Below are 6,083 nucleotides of genomic sequence, written 5' to 3'. Positions count from 1 at the left end.
TAAAACTGTTCTTAATTAAATTTAAAAAATTAATTTTGTAAGCTTTAAGTAAAAACTTTTGATTTCTAGGCCTTTTTTTGAATTATTATTTAATTTAATATATGATCTATTAGGTCTTTAAATATCAAATGATATAGTAAGGAGTTATAATTCATTTTTTGTTGATTATGTTGTGTGAAAAATTCTATTTGATATATTTATTAGGAAAAGCAAAATAGATCCTATTTATAATTTATTTCGCTTTGTAATAAGAAATATTCTATAATTCATTTGTTTCATCATTTTGTGTCTCTCCATATTTTAATCATTTATAGTTATCTAAACGATCTTTTATACCTTAATTTGAGTCTATGAGCATTTTTAACAAGTAGAGTTGAAATTTGGAACTACTTGTGGAATTAGAATTTGGACTATTAAAGGAAAACACAAAAACAAATTATCAACAATTAGAGAAAAATAAATATAAAAGTGTAAGGGAACGATAAATTAACTATGAAAGTATAAAGGAACATTCTTAAAGAACAATATTACTGGTTAGTTAACAATAGTCTAAGAGTTAATGAAGAGAATAAGGATTATGGTGAGAGTAAGTTAAAATATATTTTATTATTATCCTTTTTTTATCCACACACAATATATATATATTATCTAAAAATATAAATTAGAATACATATAATCAAAACGAAAAACAAAAAGTAATAATAGGTAAGGTTACAAAAATTAGATTAAAAATATAACTTTTTTAATTAGAATACATATAATTAAAACGAAAAACAAAAAGTAATAGTAGGTAAGATTACAAAAATTAGATTAAAAATATAACTTTTTAAATTAGATTAAATAAATTTTGAATATATAACATTCTCCTTCTTCTAAAAAACCTTCACACTTTAATTATGTTATCGTAGTTAGTTTGTTCATCAAGTTGTTTCACAAGTCATCATATTGTTGGCTTGTCCCAATTGTAGGTTTGTTTAAATCGCAAGCTTGATATCCTTATCGTAAGTTGTCCTTATATATCGTGACTTTGTCATATAGCTTGCTTGTCACCTCAGTTGTTATTATTATCATTTTTCAAAATTGTTATAATCATCAGTGTTACGAATAATGAGAAATAATAATTCATCAAATTGGATATAAGAATAAATGAAGAATGATAAATAAATAAGATTGTTATATAATATTTTCAGCGTTTTAATTTTTTGCGTTTTAGTGTAAGCGTTTTAATATTTAATTTACTTTATGCAATTTAATATTTATTTTATATTTTAAGTTATGTAGTCTTTTAAATAAACAGATTTTTGTTTAATTCGAACAGGTCTAGAAATAGGTGTTATATCGTTATTATCAGTAATTTTTATATTTTTGTCCATACTTCCCTCCTTAAAAGAATCCTTAGAGTCACAGTTAATAATTGTGTTAAAACAGTTTCTAATTCTTATTTGATCTAAATGTCTCCTCAAAATACCTTTCTCTGTCTTTATTTGGAACATCATGTCACTTTCTTTATGTGTGATCATGTCTTTGCACCATTTATCATCACCTTGTACTTTGTACCAAACAAAATCTCCTACGTTAAAGGTTCTATTTCGTGGTAAAGTAACGTTTATTTTATTCTCTTTCTCCTCCAACAGTTTTAATAAGTCCCATTTAATTTAATATCTCGATTAAACAATCTTTGAGATGGTGTAACTCCTGTAGTATCATTACGCGTATTTCTGTAATTAAATAAAAATTTGCCAAGTGCGATATCTAGGTCAATTTTAATATTCCTTTTCATATGTGTTTTGAACGTTCTCACCATGCGTTCTACCTGGCCATTGGATTGCTGGTGATAAGCAGATGTGAGCACATGTTTGATACCAAAATTGTGGCAAAATTTTTCAAAATCGTTACTCGTAAAGTTAGTGCCATTATCAGTAACTATAGTTTCAGATATTCCATATAGCGAAATAGTTTTAAAGATTTCTTTTAAAGTAACATCAGTCGTAATATTTTTAACAGGAATAATAATTGGAAATTTGCTGTAGGCATCGACTATTATCAACCAATTTTTTGTGAAAAACGGACCCGCATAAACTATGTGTATCCTTTCAAATGGTTTGGTTGCCGAAACCCATGGTTTTTGTATCTTTATTGGATTATCATGATATATGTTAAAATCGTCACAACTTTTCACTTCCATTACTATGTCATTATTTATACCAGGTCACCACATGTAATCTTTGGCTAAGGATTTGATTTTTCCTGCTCCCAAGTGACCTTCATGTAATGACTGTAGTATATTTTTTCTCATAGAAGACGGAATTATGATAAAAAAATGAGCCTGGAACAAATATGAAATATATTTTTATTAGTTTATATGAAATATATTTTTATTAGTTTATATAAAATATAATAGATTACGTATATATACATTAATATAAAAGCATGGTAATAATTTATTCCAAACAATTATAAGAAATTTATGGGTATGACTAAATACTGTCTTGCTAAACTGTCTTGCTAAACTGTCTTGCTAAAAAGCAATTAATCATAATTAATCATAATTTGATGATATAATATCTTTTAAAAAAATTTTTTCTAAAACATTTTATTTATTTTACATAAATCAATTTTTAATTAATTAAAAAATTGATAATAAATATCAAATAATTTAAAATTCTATTTTTAATTAATTTTATTGGAAAAAAAATATATTTACTAGCTTATTACAACTTATATTTTATTTTTCAATTACAAAATTTAACAAATTTATATCCATAAGAGGGCGTTAAATACATAAATATGAAAATATATTCTTAGGTAACCAGAATAAATATTGGATAGCGCTTTTTTTGTATTTGGGTGTAAATACATGTGAAAAACCTAAAAAAAATTTTAAAAATAGAGGTTTCTTTGAGAATTAATTAATGAGTAGGTTTAGAAGCGAAAAATAGTAGAAAGTTTGTAAGGAACATATTGCTGGCGTTATTGATCAAAATCTCTTCATTTTTGGTTTATACTTGTATATTTAGGTGTTAAACATTATCCTAAAAAATATTTTGAAAATATTATGATTTGACCGAATGCCGGGCTTAAAACCGACCAATTACTAATATTCGATCGACCAAATTTGGTGTTAATATTATTTGGAAAATGTTCATTTTTTGGTGTATTTATCTATAAATACGTGCAAATCATTATCCCCAAAAATATTTTAAAAATATCGTGATTTGACAGAAAACCGATTTGAAACCGGCCCAATGACTAAATACTGTCTTGCTGGCGTTATACATGGAAAATTCTTTATTTTTGGTTTATACGTGAACAATAACGTGTTAAGCATTATCCTAATTAATTTTTTGAAAATATTATAATTTGACCGAATGGCGAGCTCAAAACCGACCACTTACTAAATATTCGATCTACCAAATTTGCTAGTAATATTATTTGGAAAATGTTCATTTTTGGTTAATATATCTATAAATACGTGCAAATCATTATCCCAAAAAGTATTTTAAAAATATCGTGATTTGACCGATAACCGATTTGAAACCGAAATACTGTCTTGCTGGCGTTATACATAGAAAATCTCTTCATTTTTGGTTTATAGGTGTATATTTAGGTGTTAAACATTATCCTAAAAAATATTTTGAAAATATTATGATTTGACCGAATGGCGAGCTCAAAACCGACCACTTACTAAATATTCGATCTACCAAATTTGGTAGTAATATTATTTGGAAAATGTTCATTTTTGGTTAATATATCTATAAATACGTGCAAATCATTATCCCAAAAAATATTTTAAAAATATCGTGATTTGACCGATAACCGATTTGAAACCGAAATACTGTCTTGCTGGCGTTATACATAGAAAATCTCTTCATTTTTGGTTTATAGGTGTATATTTAGGTGTTAAACATTATCCTAAAAAATATTTTGAAAATATTATGATTTGACCGAATGGCGAGCTCAAAACCGACCACTTACTAAATATTCGATCTACCAAAGTATTTCGGTTTCAAATCGGTTATCGGTCAAATCACGATATTTTTAAAATATTTTTTGGGATAATGATTTGCACGTATTTATAGATATATTAACCAAAAATGAACATTTTCCAAATAATATTACTACCAAATTTGGTAGATCGAATATTTAGTAAGTGGTCGGTTTTGAGCTCGCCATTCGGTCAAATCATAATATTTTCAAAATATTTTTTAGGATAATGTTTAACACCTAAATATACACCTATAAACCAAAAATGAAGAGATTTTCTATGTATAACGCCAGCAAGACAGTATTTCGGTTTCAAATCGGTTATCGGTCAAATCACGATATTTTTAAAATATTTTTTGGGATAATGATTTGCACGTATTTATAGATATATTAACCAAAAATGAACATTTTCCAAATAATATTACTAGCAAATTTGGTAGATCGAATATTTAGTAAGTGGTCGGTTTTGAGCTCGCCATTCGGTCAAATTATAATATTTTCAAAAAATTAATTAGGATAATGCTTAACACGTTATTGTTCACGTATAAACCAAAAATAAAGAATTTTCCATGTATAACGCCAGCAAGACAGTATTTAGTCATTGGGCCGGTTTCAAATCGGTTTTCTGTCAAATCACGATATTTTTAAAATATTTTTTGGGATAATGATTTGCACGTATTTATAGATATATTAGCCAAAAATGAACATTTTCCAAATAATATTACTACCAAATTTGGTAGATCGAATATTTAGTAAGTGGTCGGTTTTGAGCTCGCCATTCGGTCAAATCATAATATTTTCAAAATATTTTTTAGGATAATGTTTAACACCTAAATATACACCTATAAACCAAAAATGAAGAGATTTTCTATGTATAACGCCAGCAAGACAGTATTTCGGTTTCAAATCGGTTATCGGTCAAATCACGATATTTTTAAAATACTTTTTGGGATAATGATTTGCACGTATTTATAGATATATTAACCAAAAATGAACATTTTCCAAATAATATTACTAGCAAATTTGGTAGATCGAATATTTAGTAAGTGGTCGGTTTTGAGCTCGCCATTCGGTCAAATTATAATATTTTCAAAAAATTAATTAGGATAATGCTTAACACGTTATTGTTCACGTATAAACCAAAAATAAAGAATTTTCCATGTATAACGCCAGCAAGACAGTATTTAGTCATTGGGCCGGTTTCAAATCGGTTTTCTGTCAAATCACGATATTTTTAAAATATTTTTGGGGATAATGATTTGCACGTATTTATAGATAAATAAACCAAAAAATGAACATTTTCCAAATAATATTAACACCAAATTTGGTCGATCGAATATTAGTAATTGGTCGGTTTTAAGCCCGGCATTCGGTCAAATCATAATATTTTCAAAATATTTTTTAGGATAATGTTTAACACCTAAATATACAAGTATAAACCAAAAATGAAGAGATTTTGATCAATAACGCCATCAATATGTTCCTTACAAACTTTCTACTATTTTTCGCTTCTAAACCTACTCATTAATTAATTCTCAAAGAAACCTCTATTTTTAAAATTTTTTTTAGGTTTTTCACATGTATTTACACCCAAATACAAAAAAAGCGCTATCCAATATTTATTCTGGTTACCTAAGAATATATTTTCATATTTATGTATTTAACGCCCTCTTATGGATATAAATTTGTTAAATTTTGTAATTGAAAAATAAAATATAAGTTGTAATAAGCTAGTAAATATATTTTTTTTCCAATAAAATTAATTAAAAATAGAATTTTAAATTATTTGATATTTATTATCAATTTTTTAATTAATTAAAAATTGATTTATGTAAAATAAATAAAATGTTTTAGAAAAATTTTTTTTAAAAGATATTATATCATCAAATTATGATTAATTGCTTTTTAGCAAGACAGTTTAGCAAGACAGTATTTAGTCATACCGGAAATTTATTTATAAAAAGTAAGTAGACATATAGTTGATTTTACTCTATTATATAAAATTAGTTATAAAATACTAGGTAAAATTTCAATTTTACAGATATTTGACAGTTAGAGAATATATTACAGTTAATAATTTAACAAATTTTACTAATCAA

The sequence above is a fragment of the Gordionus sp. m RMFG-2023 genome, chromosome 2 (assembly GCF_954871325.1).
Source record: "Gordionus sp. m RMFG-2023 chromosome 2, tfGorSpeb1-WG-v2, whole genome shotgun sequence".
Taxonomy (NCBI): Eukaryota; Metazoa; Nematomorpha; class Gordioida; order Chordodea; family Parachordodidae; genus Gordionus; species Gordionus sp. m RMFG-2023.
The sequence above is the reverse complement of the archived record's forward strand: the minus strand, read 5'-3'. Positions refer to the sequence as shown.